Source organism: Nycticebus coucang, chromosome 1 (assembly GCF_027406575.1).
Source record: "Nycticebus coucang isolate mNycCou1 chromosome 1, mNycCou1.pri, whole genome shotgun sequence".
NCBI lineage: Eukaryota > Metazoa > Chordata > Mammalia > Primates > Lorisidae > Nycticebus > Nycticebus coucang.
The window spans coordinates 147,693,236-147,708,419 of NC_069780.1; the positions used below are offsets into that span (position 1 = coordinate 147,693,236).

Below are 15,184 nucleotides of genomic sequence, written 5' to 3' on the forward strand. Positions count from 1 at the left end.
GCAGGATTTTAGGCTTCAGATAAATAACTTTTAACAGCACAATGCTCTCACTTAGGAGATGATGGAGGACCCATGGAGGACCCTGGGTTCTCATAGGAGGCTAGAAGCAGAGGCAGGACTAGATCTTACAACTTCTAGCTTTTGTCCTTCAGCTAGGCTGTCCAGAAGACTTGGAATCACTTTGCAATCACCTTCAGTCATGTGGTCCTTAGGTACCTTCTGTAAGTTGCTAAGCCTGGGAAGCACCAGCCCATACCTGAATCATCTCCCCTTACCTATATGGAGGAACTCAGCTCTGGGGTGGCTACCTTTATTCCTGGGAGGGGCTTCAAAGCACTTCTTTTCTGTGAGGATAAGGTTTTGTTGGAAAGACCAAGAGAAATAGCCTCTAAGTCAGCGGTGGCTCCTAGAAGTAAGCAAATATGTGTCTCCAAGAATTAAATTTTATATTTATTACTACCTTAAACATTTCCCCTTATACTTTGTGATTTTTTGTGTGCAGGCATGATAAAAACTGTTGCTTTGCTTTGAGAATGTTTGTTTTCTTCTTATCTGGTGGTTTCCTATATATGACCTTGACTGTGATGATGACAGCAGGAACAAGGCTTCTTTCTGCCTTTTCTTGAATCATTCATCACTCTGGGTGTTGTAGTAATTCCCTGCGTGGTGCCTGCACAGGTTGCAAAATTAAGGGCTTAGAAAGCTTCCTTTTCTTTGGCTTTAGGTAATTTGCTTCTCTCAGACCCTTCAGTTAGGTAGTAGGTGAGGAGAAAACGCTACCAACACGAACAATACACACACACATAGACACACGGAGACACACACCCAGATCTAGCCTTTAACTAGGAATGAATAAGAGATGCCCTTACTTCATCAGAAAGTCCTATAGGGCCCTGATAAAGCTTGCCACAGAGAGCAGATTTTATAGATAAAAGAGGAGTGTTCTTTCTGGTGTAATAAACACAGATCTGGAAACAGTGTCTGATACTTTGTTTGCAAGGTGTCAAGCCCTCCACAATCTCATCTCTGCAGAGAGCCCTAAATCAAAACAGAGGATGAAATTCTTCCAGTGAGCAGAAGAGTTGTGAGAAAGGTAAGGAAATAAACATTTTGATGCCTTCAGTCCTGGTAGTGGACAAGATACTTTCACAGAGGTAACATTTAATCTTGGGCAAACCCAGTGGACCAGCTTATTCTTACAGACGTGGAAAATGAGACCCAGAAGGTGAGGATTTTGCTCAAGAACACACAGAGACAAAGCTGGGTATGTCTGCCCTCAGCCCAAGCTCTTTTTCATTTACAAACGAATAGGTTTTGTGCCAGGGTATTGTTTTGAAGTGCTCTAATTATCTTTTATGTGCATATGTATTTTAAATATTTTTATTCGTGCACTGTAATCTCATTAATAAAATTAAAAAATACAGAAAGATGTAGATACACATGGATGCACACACACCCAGTACTTATTCAAAACGGCTCCGTCCCAGACACTCCCACTTGTACAGCCTGCTAGGCCTACAACCTATGAAGACTGGCCCCGGTAATGAGTTCCTTTCTTCTTTATCTCTTTGATTATATGCTGTTGCATTTTTTCCCCCAGTCCTTTCCCTACAAGCGTAATTCTAATGTCATTGTAATCAAAACAAATATACAATTTCAAGTCCTTTTTACGTATTTATTTGTTATTAATTTTTGCATAGTGCTTCATTCTGTCACACAGTTCAGGGTTCTGCTGCTGTCCTCTCGAGAAGGAATACCTGATGGGAGGAGAAGCAGAAAGAGCAGCGTTGACCCTGCGCAGTCTACGCAGAAACTGTAGTCCTGTGGGTCTGCTCTGAATGAAGGTAGCTGGGACACGATCACTTGGTCTGAGCACAGGAGAACATACTGATGTGTTTTCTGGCTGACCATCAGATGATATGGCACTGACCTTCTATTTCCACTTCAATTATAGCCCTAAGAAGACAGAAAGGCAGAAGTGACTCAGATAGCTGTCCTCATAGAAATAAACTCTTAAAGTTTATTGAGTTACATAGTACCTCCACCTAGAACTGTGCCAGGGGGAGAAAGTGAAGACTGATGACCACACGATATTCACCACATGTGGATGCTGGCAGAGGTCAGGGATCCAAAGTTTGGAGGTTGCCTGGTCTCCTGCCTCTTCCCAATGACCTGTGAACATCCTCCCAGACACACTCTGCCGCGGGGGAAGCAGCCCCAGTGTGAGGAAGCTGCCCAGAAGGGTGGATACTGAGAAAGAAAAGGGAGCAGATTACAAAGAAACCAGCCAGCGATTTTCTACTTGGAAACTGACCTTTTCCTTCTACAAAAATGTTGGATTGCCAGACTTTTGAACTTCGAGGTTTCCTTACTTATATAATCCCATAAAAGTACTCTCGTCCCTCTTTTTGTGTTTCTCTAGAGCCTGCTTTCCTGGAGCTTTCCAATATCCTGCGGTGGTGGGGAAGCAAATTGTCTGTGCTCCTTGTAAGAGATTGAACTTCTCTGTTCCGTTTCTTTCTCCATCCACTGATGATAAGATTGTGTTGAGGGTAGGGATTTAACCTCCTGTTTGAGTGACAACCCTTATAAACATCTCCTTCTTATCACTCCATCTAGTTTCCCACTTCCTGCCTCTGCTGCTTCTGGGCAGCCCTGTGAGGCAAAGCACCACCTTCCTGACTGTGCTTCCTCCCAAGCTACGTGTCTCTACGGCAGTGGAGGGACTCAGGGGGGACCAGTGCTCTCTGCACTCTGTAACTCCTCCTCTGTTCCCGTGAGTGTGTGTTCACTGATGTGAATGGGGCCTTATGTCTTTCATAGCTTCCTCTTGCCAGAGAAGCCCCTGGCCCTGTGTTCCCTGCCCTGCACTCAGCCTGGGAAGAGGTACGGCATCTCAGAACAAGTGCAGCACTTTTTGGGGATCAGTGTGTTGGCATTGGACCTGAGACACCAGCAGAGGATGCTTAGCACTCTTTGTGTGCCTGAGCACTCTATTTGGCCATGTAAAAAGTAGGAGTAGGGCAGCCCCTGTGGCTCAAAGGAGTAGGGCACCGGCCTCATATGCCAGAGACGGCAGGTTCAAACCCAGCCCCAGCCAAAAACTGCAATAAAAAAAAAAAAGGAGGAGTGGAACAGAAAACGGAGGTTTTGTGGGTCTATGGTCCCATGAGCTAAGCCATTCTGATTGAGTCACAGGTTGTCCCAGGGTGGACCTTGAGCCAGCCTATGAATCTTTCTACGTCACTGTGTGAGGTAAGGCTTGAAATTAAGCTTCCATATTATGTGTTGCCTTGACTTCTAGTAAAACCAAGAGTCTTGTAGGGCTTAACCACAAGTTCCCTCCCCACCGTGGTCCTGTGGACAAGATCCCCTAGCCAAATAGCCTTCCTTCTCGTGGGGACCAGGAATAGTGGCTGCTTATCCCCAAGTAGGAGGCTTCAGTTCCATGACATTCTGGGGAATTACTTAAATGTGCTGCTCACATCCTCTAGTGGGGGTTAGGGGTATCTCCCCCTCTTATTGGTATGTGTACAAAACCTGGCTCATACAGCCCCTGCTTGTTCACGTTTGCTGAGTACACCCATGTGGCCTGTGTGGTGGGCCGAGCTGTGAGTATATGTGAGTAGTAAACTGCTTCCAATCTCTCTGACTGGGTTGGGTGTCATGTGTTCAAATATCCCTCTATCCCTAGAGTGGGAATCCCTCCCTCCGCACTGGGGTGAAGAGGAGGTTATCAGAATATCCTGGATTCATCTTTTATACAATCTTAGCATGTATTAACTATATTTCCACTTTTTAAGTACTCCTCCTTTCTCTTGAAAACTGCGCAGAGCAGGAAACATGCCTGTAATTTTCATCTCTATATCTTTGATGTCTAGTACAGCGATACCTGGCCCTTAGTAAGTACTTGATAAAATATCTGTTGAATGATTGAATTCCTAGGGCCCTTTCTGAGTAAGGATTCCACTAAGTGTTCTCTCTTCTGAGCTGTAAAATTTTATTATTCCATAATCTGGGATGGAATGAGGTGTGTGAGCAGAATGCATTGTTGACCTTTAACTTCTCCAAGTTCTTCCAACCTCAGAGCTATTCCAGGCAAGCTAACAAGAATGATGGATCCTGAAGACATACCCCACATCCCCAGTTTAGTACCAGCTCCCTGTCAGATTGACGTCCTTTTGTTGAAGTAAACATTGCCAAATGTTACTGAATTTGGCAACTAACTGTTCTTCATACCTTCTGAGATATCCCAGGCCATTTGGCCACTAAACTTGAAAGGAATTTAGTGTCTCTCCCGCTCTCTCTTTTGTTTTGACTAGGCTATCTTCTCTGATTTTAATTTGTTCATGGAGAAAAACTGTTACCTGGGACTATGAGAGAATGGGTGTGGGGGAGGGTCGTGGAGAGGGCTTTGTTCTGTGATTTTATGATTGCTTTAGCTATCAGTAGGCCAGGGTACCACCCTATTCTGTTTGTAGTGAAGTCAAGTTAATCCGCAGTTACTCATCTTAGCCATGAAGATGGAATTGTATAAGGAAGAATGTGGCCTACCCCAAATTTGTTAATAGTAAACCATTTTTTATTTCCCTTTGATTATTTTCATGACAATTTGAACTTGAGAATGTGAGTATCTTTCAGATTATTGGGTTGTATGGTTTAGGGCTTCACATTTTGCGTATTCCCACTTCTAACACTTTGCTTCCGTGTATTTACCCATTCCTCCAATTGGTGTCTGCCCTCCAATTTATGTCTCACCATTTAAACAATTAAATTCACATCTGATCTTCTTTGGGAAAACTTTCTTGCATTTGTCTTTTTTTTTTCCTTTTCAGAAATCCTTAATGATTTTTAGTGTGTTATTTTTCACGTGTAGTATCATCCAGTGTTAGTCGTATTCATTTTTGCTTCTGAAAGCCAAGGACTTTGAGGGATTTTCTTTCCTTTACAAAGCATTTTACACAGGGCTCTGCTCATAATACATTTACAATAATGCTGCCTGTCAGGTGTTTGATAGCAGGAACTGAATAGGTATGCCTCTACAGGGATGAGTGCTGTTATAGGAAACAAAATAACAAAACTGGTGTCAGTTTGTCTGAGGTTACATGAATAGATTCACAAGGCATTCTGAGCTCTGTATCCTGTATGAAAGCAGTAGAAACTGTGAAGAATTTTATTGCAAGAGCAATTTGGCCAGGCAGGTTCCCAGATGTTGCCGAACTCTGCTTTAACTGTTTGGTATTGCTGGTGTTAACTGTATCTCCCGCTGCTACTGGAGGCAGTAATTCTGTACTAATTTTTATCTCTTGGTCTTTGCCTGTGTTTATGATCTGTTCCTGTGACATCACTCAGCAGCTGGAGGAGTAATGAATTAGAATGAATGTAGAGCCCATGGTCACTGTTGTTTCAGGAAACAAGGAGAAAAGAAAAAGAGGTGTGCAAAGAATAAACCACTCTTTAAACATGTTTTAGTTTCCAATAAAGCAATAGCATTTAAGGAAGTTTTCGAGCTGGTTACTCTAAGACATCTGCTTCAGAGTCCTTAGCGGGACTCTCTCTCTGGGATGATAGGTCCTAAGGCTCCTTAACAGGGGCTTTGTCACTCCATCGGAGGCAGGTGTACCACAGGTGGGTGCCAGCACAGAGTTTTATACGACCAAACCCACTTAGCAACCAGCACTAATTGGCTCCCCGGGGAAGTCCCAAGGGAAACTGCCAGTGGTGAAGACTGAGTTTTTGTTTATAGTTGGTGGTGATTTCTCTTCTGCTGCTCTTTTTCCTTTCCAGTCTGCCTCTTCTTCTTGCACAAATAAATGGTCCTCCCCAAAGTGCAGATAATTAGAAAGTCAAGGTATATCTCACTTTAATTCGAAATGCATTTTTCTCTCCTTCCCTTTTCCCCAGCCCTTCCCTTCTTCCTCCAGTGAGTGGGAAACGATACCCTGTCATGTGAGAGGGACCCGCTCTAAGGTGGACAAAGCGAGAATGTAGGGTTGAAAAATAAATGCACATTGTTGATGCATTTTAGCAGATGATTTCTGCTTTCCATGTGACTTTAATTCCATGCCGCTGAAAACTGGAGATGGTCTTCTCTCCTCCCAGGGTTTTGTTAAATAATCATGTTTTGAGGTCAAATCACAGGATGAGAAAACCCTCCTCTGGCTGCAGGATATTGGGTGTCCAAGGGGCTGTATGTGGTACCAGAACTCTTCTGTTAAGAAGATAATGATGGTAACAAGTGCCATTACTAAGCACTTACATGCAAGGAACTACTGTGATCTTTATTTTCCAGGAAAAAACTGAGGCTCAGACTTAACTTGCTTAAGGTCCCAGAGTAAGTATCAAAGTCAGGTTTTAAACTTGGGTTTGTCTGACTCCAAAGGTCTGTACTCTTAACCACATGCTACGTTTGCTTTATTTTTGCCCAAAGCCTTTTAGCTTTACTTAAAAACATAATGTTAATTAGTTATTAGGTCTGGCCTTTTCCCCAGTGTTTAAGGGCAGGGGAACAACTGAGGTATAGTTGGCTAATTCTTCTACAATTGTGTTACTTGAAATGTAGTACATTTCAAGGCCATAATTCAATCCATGTTATTGCTAAATCCAGGTGATAATAAGCTTTGTGACTGGTCAGGGTAGATTAGAAAGACTTTAGCTTGTTCGTTATTTCTCCCTATTCTTTCTTACACCGAGGTGGAAGATTATTGGTGCAGGAATTGAAGGAGTCCCCTGTGCTTGAATCACACAGATTGAGCCGCGTCTCTGTCAGTTGCCTAGTTATGGGATATGATTACTGCCAAGAGGTCACGAGGTGGGGGTGGGGACTTTACTTCTCTCTGGTCAATGTGTGATGTAGGGTAAAAGATTTGTGGAGTTCAAGGAAGTTAACAAACTGCAGAAACATTTTTATCTGTTTCATGCACACTTGGGGCTCAGGAAATTGGCAGTTTCTTCTTTCTGATTGTGTTAATTTAAGAGGCTTTTGTTTTGAGTAGTACTTACAAAAAGGATTTAAGCTTGATCGATACAAATTGATTTTTAAAAAATCATTAAAATCTTTAAGCCCTGGGCATTATCCTTAGGTTGTAAAGAGCTAAACTCAGCCTACCCTTTTGTTTCATGGTGAGCAAAATTAAATCTTGAGAACATCAGTGCTAATTAATTCAGATAAGCCGAAAGCATACATATTCTTATTTTAAGTGAGAGAGATTTTAGTGTGATGGTTGCTTTTACATTGTTTTAAGTTAAAGTTAAATGGAACAGAAAGGTAGTCAATTTAGTTGCATGTTAAAAGTCCTCTAAGTATGCTCAGAATTATTTCCTTTTAACTGTAGAGTATAAAAAAGAGATGTAGGTAAAGATAAATAGAAAAAGGGGAATCAGTTCAAATCTTCATGGAGTCTGATTTGGAGTAAGAAAATTGGTTCTGAAAAAAAAAATCTAAGCTTGGAACATTAACTAAACCTCCTCCCAAATGTGGTGTGGTTAGTGGTTACTACCCCAACATTCAGAGTGGTAACCAAGAAATAGGATACAAAAATATATAATCCAAATTGTATTTTAGCCATAATTTTTACCTTCTCCTATTGTATCTTATGTTCGAAAAAGCAAATCTCTACAGCAAGGAATTCAACATAATAATTTCTTTCCCATCTTCCTTCGTTTTCACGCCCCCCCCCATAGGGTAGATGAGATCCAGTGTATAAAGTGATCAGAGGCGAGGCAAGGAACCAGCGTGAGAAGCAGAGTCTGTGGGTACAGACAGGATGGTCAGCCTCTGCTGAAAAGTTGGCAATGACTTTGAAGTTTTATCAAGTCCATCTCTTCCCTTTAGGCAGGATTGTGCTCCTACCCTTCCCAGTTGATGATAATCTCTACTGTCTTTTGATGAAATTTTCAGTAGAGAGAACACAAGCTCCCTTAGGAACTCACTGTGAAAAGAGGTGGTTTTAAGGGAAGGATTCTGTTGTCTGTTTTTATGGTTGCTCTTCTCCATGGAGATGATCAAACAGGGCTAGAGCCAGGTAAGGTCATATTCCATGACACTGGAGCTGATAGGTATTTTGAGAGCGTGGCTTCTCAAGGGAGCAGCAAGTCTAGTCCTCTCACTGTGACTAAGTTGAGTTTTCTCTCCTCCAGATTGAGATTGCAGGCTTTTTGAGTATAAATTCACGTTGTGTTGTGGATTTATATCCACTTTACACCTTCATATTTTTTGCCAGTTCTATACGTTGCCAGTGTATTCCTGATCTGTGCTAAAGTCATGTGGTTCTGTCAGTCAGAATCCCAAAAATGTGATCCGTAGGACGTGGAACTAGCAGTGAAATGACTCAGTCCTGGGCTCCAACCCAGTTTCTGTTACAGCTGCTGGAGTGAGTTTGAGGTCTGCAAGCCTCAGTTTATCACCGTCAGATGTGGCCAGGTTAGGGCAACTTTTCCCAATAGGTTTTCCATGAGATGTGAACAGATGGAACGTAAAAAATAGTCCCTTCTAAATTTGGTTGTGGGAGTGGTTGGGGACAGAGGGAGAAAAGATTAAATGAACGTAAGCATAGTGCTTTACTCAAGGACTGAGTCTTTCATATATTTTGAAATCAAAAAGTATATTGTAAATCTTCAAATCTTTAAGAGGGTTCCCTAAAGGTGTCCAACTGTGTTTCCTTTTTTTCTTTTTTAGTGCTACTTTAATGCCACCTGCTCTTCACCAGGCTCACTTGCAAAGCAGAAGTGTTTGCCCTTTCCTTGGGGCATATGCCAGAGATGTAGAAGAACTGCCAGGAGAGCACTCAAAGCTCCCGAGTGTAGACAATAGTTTATGTATCCACGCTTTCCTTTTTGCATTGAGGGCTCTTTGAGGACAGGGGCCATTTCTTATTCATCTTGTGTAAAAAGGGTCTGATCCGGTTCTTGACAGCTGGAAGATATTTAATAAATGTGTCGTTTGAATCAAACTGCCCATAAATGGGAGACATTGCTTTGAAAATTTTTGAACTTCCTGTCACAGAAAATGTTATTATGGAGTGAATTTTTTAAATGAGTGGAATTTGTAGTCAAGGGAGTACATAAGATCAGGAATTTATGAGTCTCTTATGGGTGTAAAGATAATGTAAAAATAAAATTATAGATAACCACAGGTAGGTTGGAGAAGGGCTGAGTCTAGCTTTGTAGGCTGTTCTCACTGACTTTCTTTTGTCTGAATAAATTTACCTTTTACCTTGAGTCCAGATTCTGTCTGAGAAGGTGGAACTATTAATCGGAGAAGTTATTAATTAAGATCACCAATAGATAAGGAAGGGACACATCTCACAAAACTTGCTTGATCTTTGTGTAATGCTACTGTGTACTTGTGCATTCAAATGATTAAATCTTTGAGTTTATTTTTATATTTTGCCATTCCATTCACTTGTTAGATTTCTTGTAAGCTTCTGGAAAGCATGAAATATATCTGATATGCTTTTGCCTCTCCTTTGATACCTAGAGGTTTATAATCATAGGAAGAAGTCAGTATTTGTGAAAAAAAGAAAAAGATGAATACAGTGGCTCAGACATTTTTCTAATGTAGCATCTGAAGACAGAGATAGTAAATACAATAATCTTATATTTAGCAAAAGTGCAAACATAGGGAAAAATTACCTTTCATTTCACTACCAAAGAATATTGCTAAGACTTGAGATTCTCTCTAGACATTTTTTATGCAAAGGGGATTTTTATGTATAGTTGTAATCACATTGTTTATAAAATTTTGTGTCCTGATTTTTTTTTTTTTTGTGTGTGTGTATGGTTTTTGCTGGGGCTGGGTTTGAACCCGCCACCTCCGGCATATGGGACCAGTGCCCTACTCCTTGTGTCCTGATTTTTTGTATTTGAAAGTGTATTATACAAATTAATTATAATCATTATATTTGCTCTTTTGTGTAAAGGAATTACTTTTACAATAAAAATTTTAAAACCATATAAGTGCCAGATTAACATGATTTCACAAACAGAATTTTTAATTGTTCCTCCATGATTTTCTTAAACATTTATTCTTTTAGTAGTTTATTTCTTGTTAGGCTTTTTTTCTCGTTTTATTTTTATTTGTGTATTTTGCTATATGAGAGGGCTGAAGTAAACATTTTTAGAGATGGACATTTTTGTTTTTCCTTTTGAATATTTTTAAGGCATCAAATACTTATTGGCAAACTGTTTTGTGCCAATATTTGCTATTTCAAACAATATATCAACATTCCAAATTTGTTATGAATTCATCAATATTTTTCTTTTTTTAATTTTTAAAATACTGATTTTAATGGGAAAAATGCTTTCTTATATTGTTTAATTCTTTTACGGTGCCTTTTGGCATGTTACTGAAGTCAAATCTTTTCTCATGGATTTGTTCATCTTTTTTTTTTTAATTGTCCATTCGTGTCTTCCCATTGATTTTTCTTATTGAATTGTATGAATGCTTCATGTCAAAAAGCATGCTGTTTCCTGCAGGGACTATGCATTCATCCACCATTGCTTTCACCAATGCCCAAGGATAGTGTTCGAAGCAGGTTCAAGTCACCATCAGCGGGCAGTCAGAGCAAGCTGCTTTGTGGACTGTTTTGTAACAATCAGGAGAGAGCTGAGTTACTAAACAGTCTCCTCTTTCTGTAGTATTGCAAAAGCAAGGTCTGACTAGTGTGCTGTATGTGATGGGCCTTATTCTTTTCTTTGAACTACTTTTAGGTCCAGAAATTGCTGGTAAGTTGGGGCCGTGAGCACAGTTTATGTTGCTTTCTGAGATGTGAAGTGTTGCAGCAACTCAATACAGTTTGCTCTTCAGTTGAACAAATTGCTGACAGCTTGTATGTGACTCCTTAAGAATAATGAGAATCTAACCTCATTTTAAGAGAGGGGACAGATTTTGTCAGTACTTGGCAACCCACATTCCTCTGCAGCTGGGATTGCTTGAGATGCTCAGTGGAGGGGTTCATATTAGCAGGCAAATGTCCATTTTGTCTGAGAGGCTGCTGAGTCTGTCAGCATCTGCTGGCAGTAATACTTTCTTCAGCATGACTTTAGTCCCCAAACCCCTGGATGTGACAAAAGTTAATGTAAGATCTCTGGAGTAGATTTCAGCCTCTTATCAATTTTATCACAGAACTAAATGCTAAATGCCTTCAGAGATACTGTAAGCTGAGGGATCCTTTTAAAACAGAACAGAAACCTTTAAAAACTACATTAAAGCAAGTGTACAGGTCTTTTTTTGATATTAATTTTTTGTCTTGCATAGAACACTCAAATAGTTTAGGTAATACTAATGCCACAAAAATTGTCCAATAGCAATGAAAACAAAAGCTCTTTTCCTTAATAGGAAAGGTTTTGTGTAGAACAGTTAAGGATAGGTAGAAATGATTTGAGGATAGAAGACTCTTTCCCAAATACTATTTTTGTCATGTTTTATTTTTTCTTTCCTAGACTCCACAAGGCCTCCTTGTTACGTGTAGGATAAATCCAAATTCTTTTTGCCAGTCTTGTCCACATGAATCTTATTTTACTTTTTTAAACAGCTCTATTGAGATATCATTGACATACAAAATTTGTATGTCTTTAAGGTATACGGATGGGAGTTCCGATACACATATCCCTTGTGAGAGGACCCTGTTCTGGCTGATCGCTGTGCCTATCACCCTGCATTGTTGCCATTTGTTGTGTTTATGTGCATGTGTGCATCTGTGTGAACTTCAGACACTATAATATCATTAACCAATTTTTAATTCAACTTTCTTATTTCCAACCAGTATGTTTGTACATACGTTCTCCTCCAAGAAGCAAACCCATTCCTGTCTCTATCAGTGTGGGTTTTGCTTCTTCAGACATCTACCTCCTTCAGAGATCCTTCCATTCTGTCTCTCCCACGTTATGCAAACTGACATATTCAAAATATGTTGCTTTACAAATCTGCTTGGTTATGTGTGTGTATTATTATTTCCCTGAGTAAAAATTTCCTTAGTGCTTTTCATGTGTTGACTAGAATTTTTTTATGCACTGTTATCTAATTAATATAGTTGTCTGACTCTTGCGTTTTAAAATAGTGATGAGATTCAAATTGTGACTACATTTCCAGGTGACTGAAGGTCAAATGAGTTCAGGATTATTTATTTCATATTTTAAATCAAATCGCAAATTAAGCATTTATACAATAAAATAGATTTGCATCATATTTTTGTCTATCCCTTAATTTTTAATAAGTGGTTTCATAAAATTATCTTTTAAAGATGTTTTCAAACCTGTGATTGACAACAGTATTTAACCTATGAGAGCAATGAGTCTGCTGATGGTGATGCTTGAAATAACATCCTTGGGTATGATGATTGTGTGATTTTGGAACTCTCTATATAGATTGCATTCTGGCAATAGAAGAGAAGGTACTACTTTGATCAACTAGAACAAACATATAATGTGGAGCTGTTATCTCTTCTCTAAGAACTATTAAAATTATGCTGCTATTTTTTAGTGGATTCTTTATGAGAGTGAGAATATCTGCTAACAACATACTCATTGTACTAATTGAACATTTACTGTATTCAAGGTACTGCATTGAGGGCTTAGTATATGTTTTCTCATTTTATTTTTATAATTACTTTAATATACCACCTTGAATGCATGTGATCTTGTCTGATTGTGAAAGCTAAAGAGGGCAGGGCTGAATTAGTACTTAAATTGGTGACAATGACCCTACAATATAGATACCATTATTAATATTTCCGTTTTACAAAAATACTTAATAAAAAGGTTAAGTGACTTTTCCAAGGTCACATATCTCGTTATTGGCTAAATTCAGATTATGTCTACGTATCACGATGACATAGTTTATGCTATTAATGACTACCTCCTGCTTCTTTCACTTTAAGCATTCTACATGATTTTACATGGGATTTTGCTTATGGTTTACATAGATGATTCTGAAGCTCCAATCAAGTTATGGCTGCAAGATTATATAAAGGAATGCCATAGAAACCGTGTATATTGTTATTAATTGTTATTATTTTGCTTTAGTGGAAGGCACATGGCATTGGGCATCAGGACAAATGAATTCTGGCAGCAGATATGTTCTCGGAATCACTTTCTTCATTTGCAAAATGAAATAAATAATGCTTCCACCTGCCTACAGGCAGGGGCTGGACTATTATGTTTTCCAGCGGCTAGGAATGCTGGCCTGATTATGGTTTTCCAGCGGCTAGGAATGCTGGCCTCTGTATGAATGGGCGTGATTCAGGGACCTTGAATAGTATCTTGAAGGCATGATGGGAAGAAATCTTCTCTTGCCTCTCAGTATAATGTTAACATTTTGGTTGAACCCTGTACTCTGCAGCCATTAAGTGATTATGACCCAAGAACAGAGGGTTTATAACTAGTCTCCTGCGTAGCAATGTCCCTCCTTGGAGAATCTTCACTGTCTTCAAATTGACCAGGGGTACATTATCTTTTGTTTATCATCCCTAGCTAAAAATAATTTTAGGAAGGTGTAGAAAGCAGAGATATATCTAAGATATACTCTTCCGAAAATCAAGGCTGATTGATAATTCTTTTCAGAAATAGTATATATTATTAAAGTATAATACACTGATAGCTTTATTGAATTAGCAATTTGTCACACCACATAGTTCTGTGGGTAATTTATCATCGAATCAGGTTTCTTTTACTCTGTTCCATTATTATAGGTTAACCTGGGACATGTATTTTCTGAAATATTGAAAAATCCATTTTGAATTATTGTTTTAGAAGTCATGAAAACATTTAGTTTCCTTTGATTTAATACCCTTGACTTCAGTACTCAATCTAGGCATGCCAGGTGTGTGATATTGTCTGAGCAACTGTAAAGATAGTGAATAATATTAATTGAGATGGCTGTGCTCTTTCTCCTTAGAATTTATTCTTTTGTTAGAATGGTAATAATAGTGTTTTCAATGAAAATGCCACCTGCAATTTTTTTCTTTTCTCATGGGCTGGCTCTTACTGTAAAATTGAGATAGCCTCTCAAGTCTGAAGTACCTTTTAATTTATCAAAAAGGGACAATCTTATATTTCAAAGAAGACTCAATCCTTTTAAGGCACATCCATTTTAGGGCCAGCCAAGAGAAGTGGATTTTTCTGTAGGAAAATATTTCTTGGCACATTGTTGTTTTAAATGCTTGCAGGAGACCACAGAGTGAGAGAGAAGAGACAGCCCCCTAACATGCCTGGAGGACGACTTGCTCTTTCCTATTTGTGGAACCCTGTATCAAGAGAGAGAAGCATCTAGAAATAAAATGCATTTAGTCAGAAACTCTAGGGCAAGGTGCGAAGAGCCTGTGCTTTAGGAGGCCAGATTAAAAATTAAATGGTTGAGACCTGTAGAAGACCCACCATTAGCAGAGCCGTGGGTTCTTTCTGGTGCCATTTGTCTAGTTCTAATAAATTGGCTTGGATACTAATGTCTTTCCATCTTTGATGTTGCCGTCTGCAGCTGCTAGTGTCCTTTGCTGGTGAGGTGTTTCTTTGTAGCCCAGTGATTATTGGCCTTTCCAAGCAATGTATAGTGACTAGCAACTTTCTAGTCCCAAGTGGTAGAAATCAACATCCCACTGTAATTGACATATATTATTCCTGTAGCTCTTTCCCAGAAATGTTTCATGGGATAGAAAACAGTCTAGGTGTGGTGTATGGACAGAGAGGGGCCCATGAGGAGGGTCAAAGCAAACCAAAGTTAGATCTATTAGACTACTTTCCTTCTGACTGGTTCCTTCTTTTAGATTTTGCTTTCATTCTCTGCTGTTTCTATAGGAGTAAAATTTTCAAACTAAAAGGTTGAATGCTGCGGGGTCCTTCATTTCTGTGTCTCCTTTTCGGTCCACACCCCTACAATTGCCACTACCATGTTTTCAAACAACTTCCAGCTCTTCACAAAGACTAAATGATCCTCGTTTGCCATGCATTTGAAAGGCTCTCCATGTTGAGTAGAACTTCAGATATCTTAAAATATCTTTAGAGGGAATCTAACCAAATGAGCTGGAGTGACCCTGACCCAAAAGTTTACAAGTGCGCTGTGGAATTGTGAGCATTGATTATGCCAGTTGGAGTGGATTTTTTTTTTTTAGAAAAGAAATTATTTCATTCATAAGTAAGAAATATACATTTCTTTGTTTAAAAAGTATGTTAATGTCATATTTTCTACTCC

The 15,184-nt window shown here is 39.4% G+C and overlaps 1 protein-coding gene across 1 annotated transcript in view; it reads left to right on the top strand.

Annotated features, from left to right (window-relative positions):
- Positions 1-1,012: 1,012 nt before the first annotated feature.
- LOC128585054 (cAMP-specific 3',5'-cyclic phosphodiesterase 4D-like) overlaps positions 1,013-15,184 on the top strand; it is a 288,963-nt gene continuing 274,791 nt past the window's right edge. The window contains exon 1 of the mRNA XM_053590280.1: positions 1,013-1,093. The gene's annotated coding sequence lies outside the window, so the exon portion shown is untranslated. The remainder of the gene's footprint in view (positions 1,094-15,184) is intronic.